The sequence below is a fragment of the Hylobates moloch genome, unplaced genomic scaffold (assembly GCF_009828535.3).
Source record: "Hylobates moloch isolate HMO894 unplaced genomic scaffold, HMol_V3 SCAFFOLD_6, whole genome shotgun sequence".
Classification (NCBI taxonomy): Eukaryota; Metazoa; Chordata; class Mammalia; order Primates; family Hylobatidae; genus Hylobates; species Hylobates moloch.
This window is the reverse complement of record NW_026652281.1, coordinates 117,136,867-117,148,911: the sequence shown is the minus strand read 5'-3', so window position 1 is coordinate 117,148,911 and position 12,045 is coordinate 117,136,867. Positions and strand designations below refer to the sequence as shown.

At 40.2% G+C, this 12,045-nt stretch overlaps 1 long non-coding RNA gene across 7 annotated transcripts in view; it reads left to right on the top strand.

Moving 5' to 3' along the window:
• LOC131383646 (uncharacterized) overlaps window positions 1-12,045 on the top strand; it is a 38,908-nt gene that overhangs the window by 21,247 nt on the left and 5,616 nt on the right. For 6 of the 7 annotated variants that reach the window (XR_009213819.1, XR_009213823.1, XR_009213818.1 and 3 more), the window contains one exon: window positions 3,668-3,800. This is a non-coding gene — a long non-coding RNA (uncharacterized LOC131383646). Of the gene's footprint in view, window positions 1-3,667; window positions 3,801-9,687; window positions 9,820-12,045 lie in introns of those variants that run through there. The other variant, XR_009213821.1, reaches the window with a different exon arrangement.

The following is a 12,045-nucleotide window of genomic DNA, read 5'->3' as shown; positions in this document are numbered from 1 at the left end:
ATCAGGAGTATGAGTGCAGTATTATTATTTTCCTTTTTTTTTAAATTTTTTTTTATTTTGAGACCAAGTCTTGCTCTGTCACCCAGGCTGGAGTGCAGTGGTGTGATCTCGGCTTACTGCAACCTCCACCTCCTGGGTTCAAGCGATTCCCCTGCCTCAGCCTCCTGAGTAGCTGGGACTACAGGCACGTGCCACCACATCCGGCTAATTTTTGTATTTTTAGTAGAGACAGGGTTTCACCATGTTGTCCAGGATGGTCTCGATCTCCTGACCTTGTGATCCATCCACCTCGGCCCCCCAAAGTGCTGGGATTACAGGCGTAAGCCACTGCACCTGGCCTATTTTCTGATTTTTTAAGTAGGGAAATTGAGTTAGAAAAGGAAAGTGATTTACTCAATCACACAAAACTTTTTTTTTTTTTTTTTTTTTGAGACTGAGTTTCACTCTTGTCACCCAGGCTGGAGTGTAATGGCATGATCTTGGCTCACTGCAACCTCTGCCTCCCAGGTTCAAGCGATTCTCCTGCCTCAGCCTCCTGAGTAGCTGGGACTACAAGCATACACCACTACGCCTGGCTAATTTTGTATTTTTAGTAGAGATGGGGTTTCACCATATTGGCCAGGCTGATCTCGAACTCTTGACCTCAGATGATCCTCCTCCTTAGCCTCTCAAAGTGCTAGGATTACAGGCGTGAGTCACCACGCCCATCCTCAATCATACAAAACTATTAAAGAATCATGAGTAATACCCAACTTTCTTAATTTTTCCTTTTAAACCTTTTTCACAAATCAATATTGCTATCACATGATTATTACTATACATTGAAAATATGAATTTCACATCCAGTGGCTTTAGATGCACCATTCATATGGCATTATATTTTCTGTTACATTTAATTGGCTGTTAAAATAGGCAACATTATCACTACCATATTCATTGAAAACTCATATTATCTTGAAGATATTATGAAGATAAACCATACTCTAAGAAGTTCAATTGCTCCCAGGCTGGGCGCGGTGGCTCACGCCTGTAATCACAGCACTTTGGGAGGCCAAGGCGGGCAGAACACCTGAGGTCAGGAGTCTGATACTAGCCTGGCCAACATGGTGAAACCCCATCTCTGCTAAAAATACAAAATTAGCCAGGCGTGGTAGCGGGCACCTGTAATCCCAGCTACTTGGGAGGATGAGGAAGGAGAATCACTTGTACCTGGGAGGCAGAGGTTGCAGTGAACTGAGATCGCGCCATTGCACTCCAGCCTGGGTGACAAGAGTGAAACTCCATCTCAAAAAAAAAAAAAAATAGAAGTTCAATTGCTCAAAGCCTAATAATTTCTCTGTCAAAGTTGGGCTAAGTAAAAGATAGGATTGAACATTTGAGAAGCACTAAGATCTAGCTACAATAGAATGACATGGAGGGCAAGTATTCTAGTTCCAGAGCCCAGCCAAGTTTGGGACTTAATCTTATTTCTACTCTTGTTATGCTATCCTGTCAAAACAAATTACTGTTGGTGGTAATTTGCTCCCTTGAAAATAAAAAGTATGATATTCACCAAATAACTTTTATTATACCTTATATCTGCTTTAAAACTTTGCTTTATTGTTAACTTTTAAACAAGTGGCATCTCATAGGATAAAGTGCTAATTTCTAACCTTGCCACGTGGAATCCTTAATAACTGACCCAAATCATTTAGGATTCTTTTGTTGCATGTGACAGAAAATCTAACTCACAATAGCTTAAGTACTAATGGAGACTTATTGACTAACATGATGGAAAAATCTAGGGGTAATTTGTCTTAGTTATGCCTTGAGCCAGGGGCTGGATAGTGTCACTGGGACTTATTCCCTCTCTTCTTCTCACAGTCTGTCTTCTGCATATTTTCTTTCACATACATTAGTGCTCTCTTTTTTTTTTTAAAACAGAGATGGGGTCTTGCTATGTTGCCCAGACTGGGCTTGAACTCCTGGCCTCAAGCAATTCTCCCATCTCAGCCTCCCAAAGTGCTGGGATTACAGGCATGAGCCATCACACCTGGCCCAATTAGTGCTTACTCTTGCACTCACTTCGTGTGTGTGTGTGTGTGTGTGTATAATATATGTATACATATCAACTAGTAAATTCATATAAATATGTAGTATATTAATTACTTCAATTATTATATGTTAGTTACTACAAGTTAATACTCATTATAAAAGGAACCACATGGCCATTGTAAATATTTAAAGTGTTACAGAAGTACTTTATAAAGTACAAGTCTCCTGTTCCCCTAATACTTTTTCAATCCCACTCTAAACAGGCAACTACTAATACTGATACTGCTATTGTTCCACAAAACTTTGATTACAAACAAATGTCATATACACATGAATATTTAATTAGTTTTACCTAAGTTGAATCATACTATTTGTTCTGATGTACATTATGTATTTAATAATATATCTTCAAAATTTTTTCTGTATTATCAAATACAAATCTATATTATTATTTTTAATAGTGTTAGAGTTTTACATAGTATAAGTTTCCCATAATATATTTAGTTCATCTCCTGCTAATGGACATTTAAATAACTTCCAAGACTTCTTTCTTTTTGACTGTTAGAACAACGATTAAGCAACCTCTCTGTTCATCTATCTCTGCATGCTTGTCATAATATTTCTCTAGATGCATATAACATTTTAAAGGAAGAGATGAAGAGGCTCAGTAACAGGCTCGCGGGCTTGATTTTTATCAATTCAATCGAGTTGAATTGGGCATCAGTTTATACTAATCAAATTTATAAAACTCTTCGTCAAAAACCAGGATGCCACTTCATTAAATTACAGTAGCGGGTATAAGCTTATCTGAAAATGGAAATCCACTGTCCAGTGCACTGCTTTCTTGGTTACCAATTAACCAGTAACCAGAAAGTTATCTAATAACCAGGTATTTTTAAATAAGGAGGTTAAATGCACTGAAAGGACTTTTTTCAAGGTGTGAAGGATTGAGTCATCCTTCTTTTTTCTTTTTCTTTTGAGACGGAGGCTCTGTCGCCCAGGCTGGAGTGCAGTGGCGTGATCTAGGCTCACTGAAACCCCCGCCTCCCGGGCTCAAGTGATTCTCCTGCCTAAGCCTCCCGAGTAGCTGAGATTACAGGTGCCCACCACCACGCCTGGCTAATTTTTGTAGTTTTAGTAGAGACAGGGTTTCATAATGTTGGCCAGGCTGGTCTCGAACTCCTGACCTCAGGTGATCTGCCCACCTCGGCCTCCCGAAGTTCTGGGATTACAGGCATGAGCCACCATGCCCGGCTGAGTCATCCTTCACTGTACTATCTCCCTGTCACACAGATTGCAATGTTCATACCCTCTGGTCAAGTACCATTTTGCTTGAACAGGGCTGGAAACATACTGACATAGTCTTACCTATCAGTTCTATTTTTAAAAAACAACTCTATAATGAAGTTGCCCTTGTTATTTACAATATCAGTTTTTGTCATATTGAGCTCCATCTCCTTTTGAGACTAGTAGTCCACTGTCCACTGGCTGGTTTCTTTAGAGGAAATTCTGTGCAGCGTTCTTACCAGCCTACTCTTTTCTTTTCCTTAATTCTTTCAGCTCCCAAAGGGGCTTAGGGGGCATGAGGAGCAATACTCCTTTTTCTTTTCATACTTTTTAATCTGTTCCTCAGCCACTTTGTCTCAAATGGAGGAATCAGTCATCAGGAACCCTTGGGCTTTCCACACTTTAAGTGGCAACCTGGAGGAGGAAAAGAGGACAGCTTCAGCTTTTAAGGGCTCTTGGCTCAAATTTCTACAAGAATGGTAAGGAAAGGGGTGGCTGTTTCAGTCATGAGTGATTATGTTCTCCAAAGCTAAACCTATAAATATTAAATGCCAATTTCATGGTGGTAAATGCCACCAAATTGGATTGCTTTTAAAACTACACATAACCCTGGCAAATATAATTTCGGTTCTTTTCTCACACTGCAGTATCCTTTTACTTACTCTATACTTTGACAGAGAAAGAATGGAACTAGCTTCATTTTGATTCATGAATGTTGTTTTTATTCTAAATGCCCCATGTGAGGGGAATGCAAATGGACACAAGATATATGCAAATTCACTTGCATATCCAGAGAAGGCAAATGAGGCTTAGTTCTTAGATTCCTTGATCAGGCTCCCTGGGTGAGAAGGCTAAGGAAAGAGGTGTCTGTAACTGAATTGCAGAGAACGTCATGTTTGAGAAGGGAGAGGAGAGATGTTGGCTGCCATACAGCTCCCAGCATTCCAGAACCTGCATATAAAAGTGAGTGCAGCTGCCAAGGCAAGTGAAGGAGCTCAATGAAAGCACGGCCTTCACTGGCATGAGGGCGCCCAGGGCACAGAATGCAATACAGCAGGATAAAATGGAATCTCCAACTTTTCTGCTTTAGGTCTTGACCCCAAGTCTCTGCATAAATCTTTAAATCGCCGATTGTCTTCCTACCTCCCTGCTCTCTCTTTTACAATTCAGGCCAGGACTAGGGTGACATGAGCGAAGCCCAAAATTTAAGGGGAGCGAAAAACTCCCCCTAATTTCTACTATCAGTAACTTTTAAATTTCTAGTATCAGTAGTTGAGATAAATAATGTTTTGTTGCCTTAATTTTAAAATAATCAAAATTAGGCTGGGCTTGGTGGCTCATACCTGTAATCCAGGCACTTTGGGAGGCTGAGGCAGGAGGATGACTTGAGGTCAGGAATTTGAGACCAGCCTGGGCAACACAGTGAGACTCCCATCCCTACAAATAAATAAATAAATAAATTAGCCAGGCATGGTGGTGCATGCCTGAGGTCCCATCTACTTGGGAGGCTGAGGTAGGAGGATCTCCTGAGCCCAGGAATTTGAGGCTACAGTGAACTATGATCTTACCACTGCACTCCAGCCTGGGAAACAGAGTAAGACCCTGTCTCAAAACAAAAAACAAAAACAAGCAAACAAACAAAATATCAAAATTAGTGAAAAAATCCATGATGAACAAAATGTCAACATTTTAAATAAAGACAGAATTCTATCCTGCAATTGTAAGAGCCTCTCTCCAGTTGCCTCTCCTTAAACCTCATCCTGGCTCCAATAAAACTTTATTGGTAAAGCAGGTATCTAGCTGTAGTTTGCCTATTTGATTTTATAAGCTGTTGCATTAAAATATTATTTATCTTGATTACTGAGTATTTTGGAGCCCTCTTCGATTTAATGCCCCAAGTGAGTGCTCACTTGCCTCACTCTAGTCCTGGCCTTGTTTCAACCCCTCCTTTTTTTCTTTTTTAACCTTATGTTGATTCTGTTTATGAACAAGCACTTGAACTTGGCTTAATATAATGAGGGAATACGTAGGACATATGGTTCTTGCAGAGAGGTTTTTCTCATTTTCCACCTTTCTTTGCCTTCTTCCTCTGAAACCAGTACCCTGGCAGAGCCTCCTTAATTGTCCTTTTCTGCCCTCTTGTTGCCTCACTTCTCTTTTTCCAAGCTGTGTCTTCTAAACTTCTTGGTCCCAGTTATTTGAGTTCAGAACCCGACAGTTTATCTGTCATTTCAAAAAGCCCTATCAACTGCTGTACTGATTGTAGACAATGAGGAGGAAAGAGAACTTTGCTCTGCTTGTGACACAGGTTCTGTTGCCTGGATAAGGTTCACGCACAGGGTAGGCTAAGATGGCCTGCTTAGAAGAATGGACTTTGTGGATATGCCATGACAAAGATGTGTCAAAATACCCCTGAAGTACTTATTCCTTTGCTGCATTTGATAATAGAGGATTTATTAATATTCTTTACTTCAGGGTACCTTAGCATGTATGAGGATTTATTAATATTCTTTACTTCGGGGTACCTTAGCATTTATGAGGATTTATTAATATTCTTTACTTTGGGATGCCTTAGCATTTATGTTCTGTTCTAGATTTGTGTTACAGCAGAGTAACATCATAAGTACTATTTTAAAATTATTTACATTCAACTATATATACTCAGTGAGAAAGAGGGAGGAAAGGAGAGGAGGGAGAATTTAAATTTTGAAGATAAATCTTCATCCATCCCCCTAAATGAGGATATATCCTAGAGTGAGCATTAGACGGGAGATGTGAATCTGTTGTTTCCTTACAAATCTGAGTCTACAGAACTGCACTTTATGAGCAATTTAAGGAATTTTGGGGAAAATTAGCCTATATTTAGTTTTTTTCCTTTCATGTTGATTTAGGAACCAACCCTCTGTTAGATACTACTCCACTGTATAGTAATGTATGATTGTTGCTATTGTGTTTTAAGAGTGTTTTTCAATGGTTTAGTGGATTTGAATTATCTTCACCTAACTAAATTGATCTTGTGTGAAGGAAAATGTGAGGTCATAGCTATCATACAATGTTACACTTAACCTTGTCTTCTCAGGGCTTGCAGAGGGCACCAGTTAAGACCATGGGCTTCAGGAGTAGACCGCCTGGGTTCAAATTCTAACTTGGCCACTTATTAGTCGAGTGACCCTGGACAAATTACTTACTGAGCCCCAGTTTTTCTCATCTGTAAAATGGGGATAATAATAACACCGACCTTATAGGATTATTGGGAAGATTAAGTGAAATAATACATGTGATGTACTTAGCCAGTCCCTGATGTTAGTAAGTATTCAATAAATATTAGCTGTTATTATATTAGGTCTGGGGTTGCCTGCTGCATGGCAAATCAGCAGTTTGAGAAGTTGCCACTACAAATAGTGATCCTGGGCTATGATGGTAAGGTCCAAACAGTCAGGCTTCTTTCTAACAGATATCTAGTCAGCATGTAATTCCAGTTTGTTATGAGTTTTTTCCATAATAATGGTTTGGTAAATTTACAGATTTGAACACAAAGAAGATGTGATACACATAGACAATAATGTTAAGAAATAGACTTAAGTAAAGTTTGGGTCACTTTTTAATTTCTACTAACAGTTATCAACTGCTTTTTAGTTCCTGGTTGTATTTCCAGGTGTTAATAGGAAATAATCTTCTTTCCGCCCTTAACCAAATTGCTTTGCTTGTTTAAAACACAGCTTTGGCAATGGTGCTGAAAGATTTTAGCAGCTTGGCAAAAAAAAAAAGATCGTATGAGCAGTTTGCTCATTCTCTTATCTGGTTGGTGCTCAGTCCTCATTTCATCAGATTTCTTAAGGAGAATTATTTTATTTCTCTTCTTACAGGAAAAGATAAAAAGAGAATTGTGACTATGTTGTGCACATACCCCTGACTTTTTTTTTTGAGACAGAGTCTTGCTCTGTTGCCCAGGCTGGAGTGCAGTGGTGTGATCTCAGCTCATGGCAACCTCCACCTTCCAAGTTCAAGCAATTCTCCTGCCTCAGCTTCTCGAGTAGCTGGGATCATAGGCGTGTGCCACCATGTGTGGCTAATTTTTGTATTTTTAGTAGAGATGGGGTTTCACCATGTTGGCCAGACTGGTCTCAACCTCCTGACCTCAGGTGATCCTCCTGCCTTGGCCTCACAAAGTGTTGGGATTACAGGCATGAGCTACCGCGTCCGACTGGACATACCCTTTCCTAATCAAGGGCTTCCTTTGCAGCCTTAAGCTGAGAAATCCCCCAGCTTCCTTTATTCCATTCTAATAATTGCTTAATATTATTATAATTGGTTTCTTAGAGCAGGGATTGGCAAACAACAATTCACATGCCTGCCACCTGTTTTTGCAAATAAAGTTTTATTGGAACACAGCCATGCCAATTTGCTTACCTATTGTCTATGGCTGCTTTCCTGCTACAATGGCAGAGTTGAGTAGTTCCAGCAGAGACCATATAGCCCACAAGCTTAAAATATTTACTATCTGGGTCTTCAAGAAAAAGTTTATGGACCCATTGTTCTAGAATGTCTATATTTTTCAGCTTTGTATTAGCTATCTATTGCTGAATTAAAAAATTACCCCAAAATAATAATGTGAGATAATAAATATTTGTATGGGTCAAGAATTCAGTAGTTTAGCTGGGTGGTTCTGGCTCACAGTCTCTCATAAAGTTGCAGTCAAGATGTTGGCCAGGACTCCAGTTATGTGAAGGCTTGACTGGAGTTGAAGGATCCACTTCCAGGAAGGCTTACTCACATGGCTGTTAGTAGAAGGCCTTAGTTCCTTGCTGGCAGTGGGCAAGAGGTCTCAGTTCTTTGCCACATGGACCTCTCCACAGGGCTACCTGAATGTTCTTACCACATAGCAGTTGTTTTTCCCTAGCACAAGTGATCTGAGAGAGAACAACGAGAAGACTTTACCACCTTTTATGATCTAGTCTCAGAAGTCATCCTTGTTTACATTGTACTTTGTTAGAAGAAAATTGCCAAGTACTGCACACGCTCAAAGAAAGGAAAATTAAGCTCCACTTTTTTTTTTTTTTAATGAGACAGGATCTCACTCTGTTGCCCATGTTGCCCATGCTGGAGTGCAGTGATGTGATCACAGCTCACTACAGTCTCCACCTCCTGGGCTCCGGTAATTCTCCTACCTCAGCCTCCCAAGTAGCTGGGACTACAGGCATGCACCACCATGCCTGACTAATTTTTTTTTTTTTTGAGACAGAGTCTCACTCTGTTGCCCAGGCTGGAGTGCAGTGGCACAGTCTCGGCTTACTGCAACCTCCATCTCCCGGGTTCACGCCATTCTCCTGCCTCAGCCTCCTGAGTAGCTGGGACTACAGGTGCCCGCCACCACGCCCAGCTCATTTTTTTTGTACTTTTAGTAGAGACGGAGTTTCACCGTGTTAGCCAGGATGGTCTCAATCTCCTGACCTTGTGATCCGCCCGCTTTGGCCTCCCAAAGTGCTGGGATTACAGGCATGAGCCACCACGCCCGGCCATGCCTGACTAATTTTTTGTATTTTTTGTAGAGGCAGGATTTTGCCATGTTACCCAGGCTGGTTTTGAACTCCTGGGCTCAAGCAATCCTCCCGCCTGGGCCTCCCAAAGTGCTGGGATTACAGGTGTGAATCATGGTGCCCAGCCAAGCTCCACCTTTTAAAGGAGGGAGTATCAGATAATTTATGGACATTCAAAGCAAATTACTATTTGTTACTAGTTGTGAGATTTTTACCAAGTCACTTATCTTATATAAGCCTCAGTTTCCCCAACTGTAAATTGGGGATATGAATGTGTACTTTATAGAGTTGTTAATGGTATTTAATGAGCTTATTTATACAAAATGTCTATCTTAGAGTAAGGGCTGAGTAATTAGAGTGACATTATTATTATTGCCATTGTCATTATTGTTATTTTTGTAGTGTAGCTTGTATAGCATAGGACCTTGCAAGACGTTTGAGTGGACCTTATGGCTATTATTAATCCTATAGCCACTATATGTCTCTCATAGTATGCTACATATTTTTTCACCTCTGCTTCTCCAATGTGTATGATAGTGCCTGGCTCATATTAGGTTCTCAATCAATGTTTGCTAAAAGAGCAAATTAATCTTTATCTGGAAATCTACAGATACTTCAAACCCAACATATGAGGAAGCCCAAACCATTAGCTTCCCCCAAAGCATGTAGTGTCAAGAAAAGTGCCTGGCACATAACAGTTGTCAAAATAGCAAGTTAATATGGACATATTTTAAAACTACTGTGCTTAATTCCAAATGAGTCTTAAGTGTTTGTTTGTTTGTTTTTTAGGGTTGCAAACTCTCTTTTATTTTCTTTTTTTTTGAGACAGAGTCGCGCTCTGTTGCCCAGGCTGGAGTGTAATGACACAATCACGGCTCACTGCAGCCTCGACTTCCCAGGCTCAGGTGATTCTCCCATCTCAGTCTCCCAAATAGCTGGAACTACAGTTGTGCACCACCATACCTGGGTAATTTTTTGTATTTTTAGTAGAGATGGAGTTTCACTATGTTGCAGAGGCTGGTCTTAAACTCCTGGGCTGACGCAATCCACCTGCCTCGGCCTTCTAAAATGCTGGGGTTACAGGATTGAGCCACCTCGCCCAGCCAAAATTTTTCTATAAAGGGCCAGTTAGGAAGTATATTTGGCTTTGCGGGCCATATGGTGTCTGTTGCAAGTACTCAACTCTGCATCAGGAAAGTAGCTATAGACAATAGGTAAATGAATGGGTGTGGCTGTATTCTAATAAAAATTTATTTACAAAATAGAAGGGGAGTTAGATTTGGCCCACAGGCTGTAGTTTGCTGATCCCAGGTCCAGGAAATCTTTTTACAAGAACACCAATCAACAAGTTGACTCACATAGAAGACATATGATTCAAAGCTAGATATATACCGGGCATCTTTGACTCTACCTAACCAGGGTATAAACTCCTTCAGGACAAGAACCATGGCTTATACTTATTTTTATTCTTATTTAGCACTTAAGAAGGTTCTGGGCATATAATTGCTATTTATTTAATAGTTATTTATTATTTAATTGGTTTACAGTATTTTGTTATATGGGATGGATATTCTATGATATTTAACCAATTATTTCTTGTCTTCTGTTAGTACAAACAGGCTGCAGTAAGTATGCTTTTACATAGATAGATAGATAAATAGATATAGATAGATAGATATTTGTATGCACATGTGAGTATATTCTAGGAGAGATTCCCAGAACTGTAATTGCTGGGTTGAGGTTATGTATATGCCAGGTTTGGTGGTGTGCACCTGTAGTCTCAGCTCCTCGGGACAATGGCTTGAGCCCTGGGCAACATGGGAGACCCCTTCTCAAAAACAAACAAATTAAAAAACCCAAAGCAAAACAAATCAAGATTATGTGTATTCTTAATTTGACAAAAGAGTTTCAGATTAAAATTAAAGTTCCACTTATTTCATATAACATATTATAATACTTCAGGACAAAAGAAAATAATTAACCAGGTGCCTTGAATTTTGTTTATAGACTTACACTTGCTGTATGATCTTCATAGGACCCTGTATGCTCTTTCTACAAAAAGTAGTACAATTGAGTGTTGATGATCAATATATCTATTGTCAGAGTGGAGTCTGGAAGTCACAGAGCAGGCAGAAATGAAATATGTTTTCCATTACTATATAATTTTGGAAACTTCTTGAGATGCTTCATAGAACTTTTAGAGTCTCCATAACACAATGTAGAAACCATGACTAGCACTGTCCTTGCCATATCAAAAATTCCTACCCCAAAAGTTTTTAAAAACACAAATATATTCAAGGGACAGTGTATCTCCTTATCTCACTATCACATCAGTGTATCCCGTGGGAAGTGCCAAGGGATTGGCTTTGCATCAGTACACCAAGAAGAGATGACTTTTTTTTTCTTTTGAGATGGAGTCTCGTTCTATTGCCCAGGGTGAAGTGCAGTGGCACAATCTTGGCTCACTGAAACCTCCACTGCCTGGGTTCATGTAATTCTCGGGTCTCAGCCTCCTGAGTAGCTGGGACTACAGGCATGTGCCACCATGCTCAGCTAATTTTTGTATTTTTAGTAGAGTTGGGGTTTCGCCATGTTGGCCAGGCTGGTCTTGAACTCCTGGCCTCCCAAAATGCTGGGATTACAGGCATGAGCCACCACGCCCAGCCAGGGACGACATTTTAAAGAGCCATTCTCAACTAAAGGAATTATTGTGGGAGAGTAGAGGAGGAGACTAAACTGTACTAAGTATGTACTAAGTGTCAGACTCCTTACTCATGTTTCCTCTTAAAATAGACATTATCATGGATCTCTCTTTCACAGATGAAGAGACATGCTCGAAGAATGTATTGCATTTCTGGTCATGTGGCTATTAAGTGTTAGTCAGGATTGATTTGAACTCAGGTCTTTTTAACTCCAAAGCTCTTTCTCCTATATTCTGCTGCCTCTCAATGTGCTCAGAATGCACTGATATCCCCATAATGGAGACATGGAGGATTCCACAGCACAGATTTTCCTAGCCTGACCTTGTGGCACTAATGAATCAGGAACTCTCAGCCATTGCTCTCTTTTGCTCTGCCCAAGAAGAAGAAAGCAGGAGCTGTCCATCTGAAAACAGACTTTTCAGCAGATAAAGGGAAGCCAGCAGAAGAACCAGCTGGAATAACGAGAAGTAATTGCTTTGACCTAG